Below are 11,756 nucleotides of genomic sequence, written 5' to 3' on the forward strand. Positions count from 1 at the left end.
ATTTGGAAAGGTACATGGTTCTATAAGATCACGCAATAGTTTAATCAACTTTTATGAATGTAAAAAAGAGAAAAATATATATACATAAAAAAGATCATGCAATAGGAGGAGTTTAACCTAGTCAGTGGTTCACGAATCGATACTCAAAGGAAGCAATAACTGGCTGAACAGTAAAGGGTGGGTAGCAGTTCCAGATGAGGAGGGGAGAGGAAGATGCATAAGGTGAAGCTGGCAAAGCAGGAAGAAGCCAGACCTTGTAGGGCCTTGTAGGCCTCAGTAAGGAACATAGTCTCTATTCTCAGGAACATGGGAAACCAAGCGCATGGTCCGGGAACAGGAGCTTGGCAGCAGTAACCTGCTCTCCCTTTTCTAATGACTTGTCTCTATGAAATTTCCTTATCACACAGTTGTGTTGGGCTTACAGGTTTACAAAGCACTCCTACAAATGTTGGTAGTTTTACTGAACATATCTTGAAAATTTTTTGAGTTTTGGAAGAGCAGATATTATTTGTTTTGCTACTGAGGAAAATGAGATTCTGAGAATTTAGGTGACATGCCCATGGTGAGAAATTAACTGACTCAAGACTTGAAGCCAGGGTTTGGCACCATGGCAGTCTTTCTTCACTTTGTCCCATGACCTCATGGGATGGGTTGCCTAGACAATCGACCAGACCAAAGGAAAAACTCTCGCTGAAGGCCAGGCGTGGTGGCTCATGCCTGTAATCCCAGGACTTTGGGAGGCCGAGGCAGGCAGATCACCTGAGGTCAGGAGTTCAAGACCAGCCTGGCCAACATGGTAAAACCTCATCTCTATAAAAATACAAAAATTAGCTGGGCATGATGGTGGGTGCCTGTAATCCCAGCTACTTGGGGGGCTGAGGCAGAGGTTGTAGTGAGCCGTGATCGTGCCATTACACTCCAGCCTGAGCGACAGAGCGAGACTCTGTCTCAAAAAAAAAAAACTTTTCACTGAAGTCGATAGAAAAACCAAAGACCTTCAAAATAAAACCCTCCTTTGTGCTTATGCTGAGGTGTAAACAGGGTCTTTGTTGCCAGGTGGCTCACCTGCTCCTGCTGGAGGTTTGCAGCCCTCACCTGAATCCCACATTTGCAGGTGCTGATGATATTTTTTCATCAGCAAGTGATTATGGCTTCCTCTGCAGAGAAATGGACACTAACGATTTGTTAAGAAAATATTCTGTCTTCCCAACTCTCTTTATAAAGGACAAAAGGAATTTTTAAAATAGGTGTGGGCAGAAACTCTTGATGACATACTGGCCATGTGGCCAACAGCGTATCCTTCCCCAAAAGGGAATGTGATCTGCATTCTAGTGGGAATCCGCATTTAGAGAAAGAGTCTGAGGAAGGAGATGCTGTTCACCTAAAACCGCCACTGTTTTTAGCCACCTGCTTTGAAGGGGGAAATAACGAGAAATGAAAATAGAACTCATTAAATCACAACTTCAACACAGCTTTTTCTCATCTGGATCTGTGGCAGCTTATTCTCACATCAAAAACATTTCTTTATTGTGGTTACACATGGAGAGGTGTGTAGTCATATGTATCGGAAAGAGAAAGAAACATTAATCAATCAATATTTCAAGCCAGAAGTATTTATTATGTGCAAGGTAGTGGAGGAAAATAACTCAGGGACTCACCGAATTTGATGCAGTTAGAGTTTAGGCACTTGGTGCTATCTTCTCCATCAAACTGTCTTTGGGTTTGAAAATTTCACCACTGGGAGTGAAGGCATTCCAGAAGGTCTCTATTAAAATACTCATCCATAACCCTTCTGAACTTCTGAATTAGCTCTAGGGAAAAGTCCTAAGGGAACGTGATTTGGGGATGCGAAAGAAGTCAGAATGGTTTCAAGGGCTTCTAGCCAGGAGATGTGTCCTTGCAGCCAGGATTAGGACAATAAGAAACTCACGAAAATGTTTGTTTGTAGTCACTGGTCTCATAGGGAACTAAAAGAACAGGTAGTTCCCTTTCTACTGCATCAATCGATGGATCTATTATTTTTTAACCCAGTTGTTCTTCTCATGACCCCATCTACGTTTATAGGATGTGGAATGAACTTTTCTGTTGCCCAGAGTTTTGAGTAAAGCCTCAAAGCCCTGTCCCATAGGTGACAGTGCCTTATATTCTAAAGAGATGGGCTGCTAAGAGGTGTCCAAACGGGTCCACCTTCACTCCCAACATCCCACAGGAGAGAAGAGTACAGACTCATCAAGGGAGGATTCCTGGAAGGGATATCATAACAGTCTAGACTATTATTATGTTCTCTATCCTTCCTAGCGAGGAATGGGATGGAGGTGGACCTTGAGAGAACCACTTGCAGGTCCAAGTTGTTCCCAGGAGGGAAGACTGGCATCTGAGACACCCCCTATCCCAAACCTGCTGAGCCACAGAAACTCCATGGGCCCGCTCCTGCTGCAACCAGAATGGAGCCCAAGAAAGCTCTTGGGAAAATCTAGGCAGAGGCCTAGAGGCAGGTGTGTGACCTCCACTGAAGCAGCCTGAAGGCAGGAGGCTTGTTGGAGTGGGACAGCAGAAGCACCTGCACTTCTGCCTTTTACGAGGACAGGGTGGTGAATGTCCTATACCCAAATGGGTGCTGGAGAAGGCAATCGGGGTGATGTTCCAAAGTGCCATTGGAAAGTGTGAATGACCAGGGCAGGACCAAAGAGGAATGGTAAGAGGTCAGTCAGAAAACCCAAAGGTATCAGCGAATGAATGGCGTGTGAAGGTTTTCTACAGGGCTCTCTGAAGAGCCCATAAAATGCTCCCTGCAAGACCTAGTAATTGGGTTCCTGTCATAATAAAGGACATTGAATCAAGAGAGTATTATAAATGACAGTATTTTTTAATAGAGGCAGGGTCTCACTATGTTGCCCAGGCTGGCAACTGAACTCCTGGGCTCAAATGATCTTCCCACTTCAGCAACCCAAAGTGCTGGGATTATAGGCATGAGCCACTGCATCTAGACAATGACAGGTTTTTTGTTTTTTGTTTTTTTGAGATGGAGTCTCGCTCAGTCGCCCAGGCTGGAGTGCAGTGGCGCGATCTCGGCTCACTGCAAGCTCTGCCTCCTATGTTCACACCATTCTCCTGCCTCAGCCTACCGAGTAGCTGCGACTAAAGGCGCCTGCCACCATGCCCGGCTAATTTTTTGTATTTTTAGTAGAGACGGGGTCTCACTGTGTTAGCCAGGATGGTCTCGATCCCTTGACTTCGTGATCCGCCCGCCTCAGCCTCCTGAAGTGCTGGGATTAGAGGCATGATCACTGCGCCCGGCCAACAGTTTTTTAAGAAGTACAAAATGCCCTTTGCTTTTTTCACCTATAAACTCTCCTCCCCCAGGCTCTGAGGGAATGAAATTGGTGGTTAGCCAAAGGAATGGGGGAGGGAGAGTGAAAGAAATCCTACATCTCTTTCCTTACTGGTCTGGGAACCACTGGCTGAGGCCTGAACTAAGGACACTGAAACGAATGAGAGTGAATTTAGATTGAGACTAGCCTGGGCTCTTTCATACATGAAAATCATTCTGTTTTCCTACTCATACATGACAATAAACCTTTGAGATCTTTTAGATGCTATCAAGGAGAAAGGAAAGGAAAGATCATTTTGAAAGTAATAGTGGGCCGGGCGCAGTGGCTCACACCTGTAATCCCAGCACTTTGGGAGGCCAAGGCAGGCAGATCACGAGGTCAAGAGATCGAGACCATCCTGGCCAACATGATGAAACCCTGTCGCTACTAAAAATACAAAAATTAGCTGGACGTGGTGGCAGACACCTGTAGTCCCAGCTACTTAGGAGGCTGAGGCAGGAGAATTGCTTGAACCCAGGAGGCAGAGGTTGCAGTGAGCTGAGATCACACCACTGCACTCACTCCAGCCTGGGCGACAGAGCAAGACTCAAGAAGAAGAAAGAAGAAGAAAAGAAAGAAGAAAGAAGAAAGAAGAAGAAGGAGGAGGAGAAGAAGAAGAAAGTAATAGTAAAAACAAAAACAAAGCTGTCACCTCACCATGTCCTATCAATCAAGTTCAGGCCATTCAATAAGATGACTAAAGAAAAATATATCTAAAACAGGATGAGTTGATCTGGATTTTTTTTTTTTTTTTTTTAAGAGACAGGGTCTCACTCTGATGCCTAGTTGGAATGTAGTCATGCGATCATAGCTCACTGCAATCTTGAGCTCCTGGATTCAAGCGACCCTCCTGCCTCATCCTGTGGTGTAGCTCAAACTACAAGCATGCACCATCACGCTCAGCCCAATCAGATCCGAAATACTGCAATTTTTATATCAAGCATAAGCCCCAATCCCCTCAATAACACTGTCTTCCATCACACTGGCTAGTATGAACACATCCACTTGCCAGAGGCCCATAGCTCCCTGGATATCTTGATAATACACCCCAATTATCTAAAACCCACGTGTGGGCCCTACGCAGGTCAGGATAACCCTTAAAATTCTTGCTCGGATGATGAATTTCCCTGTGAGAACTGCATTTGCATCTGCATCTTTACACTGAGTCATTTCTATGTCTATTCTCTTCTTTAACCCTTAAAACACAGCCCCCAGGTAAATATTTTCGTTTTATGGATCAGAAAGAAAAGTTCAGCCAGTATTTGAACTCAGATCTGTCAGATTCCAATGTCACTATTCTTTTCACAGAACCACATCTTATAAGACATACTGATTCAGTAATGACTTATCAGGAAAGCTGTAGAACTGCTTAACCTACAAATGAGCTCTGGCTATTCCATAAGTAGAGATAGTCAAGATGACTTTGTGAATGACAATACTACTTTCAAGTCATCACTAGGGATTCTGCCCTGGCTGTTAAAATCTAAGTGCTAATTTGGGAAGATCATCTTCACCATGCAGTGAAACATCTAGCCCATCACCAGGACTCTAGATAAAAAACCAGCCATCCCTCCATGAATTCTACTCATATCAGGACCAGCAAATATTTAATTTTGAGAGCTCACTATTGGCATTCCTGGGTACCACTTTTGTGCCAGTTTATCAGTTTCAAGTCATCTAAATTCTTCAGACAGTTTCTAACCTCTACTTGTACTCAAAGTTAATATTCCTGCTCATTAATTATCATAATTTCCTGTCCTGCTGGGATAGCACGGACAACCCAGGCTTATCTTCTTTTGAAAAGGAAAGAGGCCAGGTTTGTGCCTTGTTGGACCCATTCCTGGAATAGATTCTATTCTCCTGTCTATAAATGGCAATCAGATAACACAACAAGGAGATTGAGGGGTCATCATAACTGGCCAACAACTTAATGGGCAATGAAGCAATCAAAGGTGCTGTTTTGCTTTGAGACAGAGTCTCACTCTGTCCCAGCTAGAGTGCAGTGGTGTGATCTCGGCTCACTGCAGCCTCCGCCTCCCAGGTTCAAGCGATTCTCCTGCCTCAGCCTCCCAAGTACTGGGATTACAGGCGCCCACCACCACACCTGGTTAATTTTTGTATTTTTAGTAGAGATGGGGTTTCACTGTGATGGCCAGACTGGTCTTGAACTCCTGACCTCAAGTGATCCACCCAACTCAGCCTCCTAAAGTGATGGGATTACAGGCGTGAGCTACCACACCCAACCGGGGGTGCTAAAAGGAAGACATGGTAACATCCTTAAAATCTCTTGACTCTCACCTAGGCTTGTGTACCTTTACTATACACACACACATACACACACACACACCTCTCTCTTAAGCCAGTTCTATTCAGACTTATAGTAAATCAATGTGTCAGTTTATTGTTCAACAACTTAAAAAGAAGGTAGAGAATTTTTTTAAAGGTTCAGGAAAAAGTAATGTAATGATTGATTAGCTCAGAACTTCAACTTACGAGAAAACCTTAAGGAACTGATGAGTTTTTGGTAATTAAAGGAAAGGCTAACTGTACAGAAAATTATATATATATTTCTATATCACCACTAGAGTTAAGTTTAAAATGAAGAATGTGCAGAAGATAAAAAGTATTAATTTAAAAGGTATGTAATCTTTTTTTTTTTTTTTTTTTTTGAGATGGAGCCTCGCTCTGTTGCCCAGGCTGGAGTGTGGCACGATCTTGGCTCACTGCAACCTCCGCCCCTCCAGGTTTAAGCAATTCTCTGCCTCAGCCTCCGGAGTAGCTGGGATTACAGGCGCGTGCCACCACGCCCAGCTAATTTTTTTGTATTTTTAGTAGAGACGGTTTCACCATCTTAGCCAGGCTGGTCTTGAACTCTTGACCTTGTGATCCACCTGCCTCAGCCTCCCAAAGTGCTGGGATTACAGGCCTGAGCCACAGTGCCCGGCCAGTATGTAACCTTTAATCTATCATTGAAGGAGGTTCTACAGACCTTTTATAAAACCATAAAGTGTTGATAATGTAAAATCCGTTTTTTGTTGTGTGTGTGTGTGTGTGTTTTTAGTAGGTATGAAAGTTCTATAGGCCAGGCATGGTGGCTCATGCCTGTAGTCCCAGCTATTTAGGAGGCTGAAGTGGGAGGATCGCTCGAGCACAGGAGGTCGAGGCTGTAGTGAGCCATGACCATGCCACTCCATTCCAGCCTGGGTGACAGAGTGAGACAGTTTGAGAAAAGGAAAAAAAAAAAAGTTATATGAATGAGTAGGTCTCAGTTGTGACTGTATATCAGAATCACCTGTGATGCTTTCTAAACTATAAAAGCGTCAATGGCCCAGCCCAAGTCTAACAACTCAGTGTCTATAGGGTTGAGGCCTTGGCAGCTGTATTTTTTAAAGTGACACAGCTGATTCTGAATTGGAAGCCAAGATTAACAACCACCACTGAGGAGTTTTTTATTAAAAATGCAGGAAAAAGGGCTGGGCGCGGTGGCTTACGCCTATAATCCCAGCACTCTGGGAAGCCGAGGTGGGTGGATCACGACGTCAAGAGATTGAGACCATCCTGGCCAACCTGGTGAAACCCCGTCTCTACTAAAAATACAAAAATTAGCTGGGCGTGGTGGCACACGCCTGTAGTCCCAGCTACTCAGGAGGCTGAGGCAGGAGAATTGCCTGAACCAGGGAGGTGAAGGTTGCAGTGAGCTGAGATCGTGCCACTGCACTCCAGCCTGGGTGACAGAGCGAGACTCCGTCTCAATAATAATAATAATAATAATAATAATAATGATTTTAAAAAGCAGGAAAAAAAACTTACAAAAGGCAAAAATAAACAAAGTTAATAATTACTTGAAAAGAGTAATAAACCCCTGAAAAGACTGACTGCAAAATACTGAAAGCAAAAAAGATACAAATCACCCAGTATCAGTAACAAAAGACAGATATTACTATACAGACCCTAATTAGAAATAAAAAGTCGGCCGGGTGCGGTGGCTTATGCCTGTAATCCCAGCACTGTGGGAGGCCGAGGCGGGCAGATCACGAGGTCAAGAGATCGAGCCCATCTTGGCCAACATGGTGAAACTCCGTCTCTATTAAAAATACAAAAATTCACTGGGAATGGTGGTGCGCGCCTGTAGTCCCAGCTGCTTAGGAGGCTGAGGCAGAAGAATCGCTGGAACCTGGGAGGCAGAGGTTGCAATGAGCCGAGACTGCAACACTGCACTCCAGCATGGGCGACAGAGCGAGACTCTGTCTCTAAATAAATAAATAAATAAATAGTTACAAGATAAAATTATGAACTTCCTGTAAATAAAATTTTAATTTTAGATAAAATGGACACACTTCTAATAATTTTCCAAAACTGATACAAAGAAGCAACCAGAAAGATCTGAAAACCCCACATATCTGAAAGAAACTACATCTATAATTAAAAGCATTCCCACAAACCAAAATGACAATTCCAGGCTCAGATGGCTTCAACAATGAATTCTTCCAGTCAAGGAAGAAATAACCCTATTTTACCCACACTATTCCAGAGCATAGAAAACGAGACCACTTGCCAATGCATTCAATAAGGCCAGAATAATCTTGACACCAACACCTTAACAAGCACATTATAAGAAATGAAAATACAAGGTCAATCTGTCTTAAGAATATTCATGCAAAAATCCACCTACATATAAAAAATATCACGGTCAAATTTACCTTATTCTGACAACACATGGCTAGTTTAACATTGGAGATCAAGAAATGTAATCCACACATTAACAGAATAAAGAACGAGACCTATGTAATCATTTTGATATACATACAAGCATTTGATAAAAATTCAAGCTTAAAAACAACTCAGCAAACTAGTAACAGAAGGAATCTTTTTCTACCTAGTAAGTGAAATTTGCAACAAACCTACAGCATACTTAATGGTGAAATATTGAACTCTCCTCACCATCAGATACTAGGGGACAAAGATGCCCACTTTTCACCATCTATATATTCAGCATTGTACCAAAGGTCCTAGTAAGTGTAATCAGGCAAAAACATAAATAAAAATTGTAAGAATTTGAAATAAAAGTTATCATTCACAGATTACCTAATTATGTATACAAAAATCTCCTGAAGTCTATAAACTATTAAACATCAATTCACTTCTAGATATGAGAATAAAAATGCAATCTGAAAAATGACATTTACCAGAATGTCAAAACATAGAAAAACCCAGGCATAAATCGTTTGGAAGAGGTGGAAGACCTTTATATAAAAATTAAGAAAAACCTTTAAAAAATAAGATACACCGGCCGGGTGCGATGGCTCACGCCTGTAATCCCAGCACTTTGGGAGGCTGAGGCGGGCAGATCACAAGGTCAGGAGATCGAGACCATCCTGGCTAACATGGTGAAACCCCGTCTCTATTAAAAATACAAAAAATTAGCCAGGCGCGGTGGCAGGCGCCTGTAGTCCCAGCTACTCGGGAGGCTGAGGCAGGAGAACGGCGTGGGCCCGGGAGGCGGAGCTTGCAGTGAGCTGAGATCTCGCCACTGCACTCCAGCCTGAGCGACAGTGAGACTCCGTCTCAAAAAAAAAAAAAAAAAAAAAATTAAGATACACCATACAGATGTCACTTTTTCCCAAATTATCTCGTCACTGTAAACTTAATAAAAAATAGCTGGAGATTTGTGTGTGCACGTGTGAAACTAACAAAATGATCCTAAAATGTATGCCAAAATGCAAAGGATCAAGAATAGCCAAGAGGCCAGCCTCAGTGGCTTACACCTGTAATCCTAACACTTTGGGAGGCCTAGCTGGGAGGATCACTTGAGCCCAGGAGTTCAAGGCCAGCCTGGGCAACATAGTAAGACCCCCATCTCTACAAAAAATACAAAAATTAACCAGGTTTTGTGGCAAGCTACTGTTGTCCCAGCTACTCAAGAGGCCTAGGTGGGAGGATCACTTGAATCTGGGAGGTTGAGGCTACAGTGAACCATGATCACACCACTGCACTCCAGCCTGGGTGATGAGACCCTGTTCAAACAAACAAACAAAAAATGAATAGCCAACACAATCTTGAAGTACAAAACTGGAGGGAAGTTGTTTTATCAGAAATCAAGAAATAAAGACTTGTTACAAAGCCATACTAATTAAGAAAGCGTGAAGGCCGGGTACGGTGGCTCACGCCTGTAATCTTAGCACTTTGGGAGGCCAAGGTGGGCAGATCACCTGAGGTTGGGAGTTCAAGACCAGCCTGACCAGAATGGCAAAACCCCATCTCTACTAAAAATACAAAAATTAGCCAGGTGTGGTGGCATGTGCCTGTAGTCCCAACTACTTGAGGAGGCTGAGGCAGGAGAATCACTTGAACCCTAAGGCAGAGCTTGCAGTGAGCTGAGATCACACCACTGCACTCCAGCCTAGGTAACAGAGCAAGACTCTGTCTCGAAAAAAAAAAAAAAAGTGTGATATTTGTACAAGCAGACAAATAGGATAATGGAACAGGCAAAAGAGCCCAGAAACAGACCCTGTGAACACACCTGATTTATGACAAAACTAGTAGCATTGCAAGGCACTGGAAAATGGACGATATTTTCAATAAACAGGGTTTGGTCAATCAAATATCAAAGGTGAAACTTGCCTGGGCATGGTGGCTCACACCTGTAATCCTAGCACTTTGGGAGGCCGAGGCGGGCAGATCACCTGAGGTCAGGAGTTCAAGACCAGCCTAGCCAACATGGTGAAACCCCGTCTCTACTAAAAATACAAAAAGTTGCCAGGCATAGTGGTGCATGCCTATGGGAGGCTGAGGCAGGAGAATCGCTGGAACCCGAGAGGCAGAGGCTGCAGTGAGCCGAGATCGTGTCACTGCACTCCAGCCTGGGTGACAGAGCAAGACTCTATCTCAAAAAAAAAAAAAAGATGAAACTTCCCAAAGGTAACAGAATATCTTTATGACCTTGGGTAATAATTTCAAGAGGACATTATAAGCACTAACCATGAAAGAAAAGATGAATAGATTCAAATATATTAATATCAAAAACTTATTTTCGCCGGGCGCGGTGGCTCAAGCCTGTAATCCCAGCACTTTGGGAGGCCGAGACGGGCGGATCACAAGGTCAGGAGATCGAGACCATCCTGGCGAACACGGTGAAACCCCGTCTCTACTAAAAATACATAAAAAACTAGCCGGGCGAGGTGGCGGGCGCCTGTAGTCCCAGCTACTCGGGAGGCTGAGGCAGGAGAATGGCGTAAACCCGGGAGGCGGAGCTTGCAGTGAGCTGAGATCCGGCCACTGCACTCCAGCCTGGGCGACAGAGCGAGACTCCGTCTCAAAAAAAAAAAAAACAAACTTATTTTCATCAAGACACCAAGGTGAAAAGCCAGAGTGGAAGAAGATACATGCAATGCATACAACCAATAAGGGCTCCATAGCTAGAAGATATAAAGAAGTCCTACAAATCAATAGGTTAGAGACAATAAATCCAACAACAAAAATGAACAAAAGACCTAAATAGGTATTTTACAAAAAATCAATGACCAAAGGCCAGTAAGTACATAGAGAGGCTTGATGTTAGTATTCAGGAAGTGCACATTGAAACCACGAGATTAGCACTGTGCACTTTCCTGAATGGCTACAATTAAAAATACTGATAAAACCAAATGTCGACAAGCATATGGAGCAACTGGAACTCACAAACTGACGGTGGGATCAAACTGGTATAACCATTTTGGTTATATGACCTGGTAATTTTACTTGTAGTTATACACCAACAGAAATGCACTCATGTGTGCATCAAGACATGTACAATGAACGATCTTGGTAGGATTGTGCATTAGCAGCCAAAAATGGGGAGCTCAAAGGACAATAAATGGTGAATATGGTCATACAATGAAATCCATTAAACTGAGCAAGGAAAATGAATAAACTAACAGCTACATGACTTCTGACACCATCCCTTCTATCCTACCCTTGCTACATTCCCAGCACTCCACTTGATCCTTGTCTCTTATTCACTAAATTGTTTTATGTTATCTACCTCATATGTTCTTGAAGTGGATAGGGTAAAAATGAGTTAGTATGCCTGCTAGTTCTTTTTATTTTTTTTGAGACAGAGTCTCGCTATGTCGCCCAGGCTGGAGTGCAGTGGCGCGATCTCGGCTCACTGCAAGCTCTGCCTCCCGGGTTCACGCCATTCTCCTGGCTCAGCCTCCCGAGTAGCTGGGACTACAGGCACCCGCCACCACGCCCGGCTAATTTTTTGTATTTTTTTTAGTAGAGACGGAGTTTCACTGGGTTTGCCAGGATGGTCTCGATCTCCTGACCTCGTGATCCGCCCGTCTCGGCCTCCCAAAGTGCTGGGATTACAGACTTGAGCCACCGCGCCCGGCCCCGCCTGCTAGT

The sequence above is a fragment of the Chlorocebus sabaeus genome, chromosome 1, assembly GCF_047675955.1.
Source record: "Chlorocebus sabaeus isolate Y175 chromosome 1, mChlSab1.0.hap1, whole genome shotgun sequence".
Classification (NCBI taxonomy): domain Eukaryota; kingdom Metazoa; phylum Chordata; class Mammalia; order Primates; family Cercopithecidae; genus Chlorocebus; species Chlorocebus sabaeus.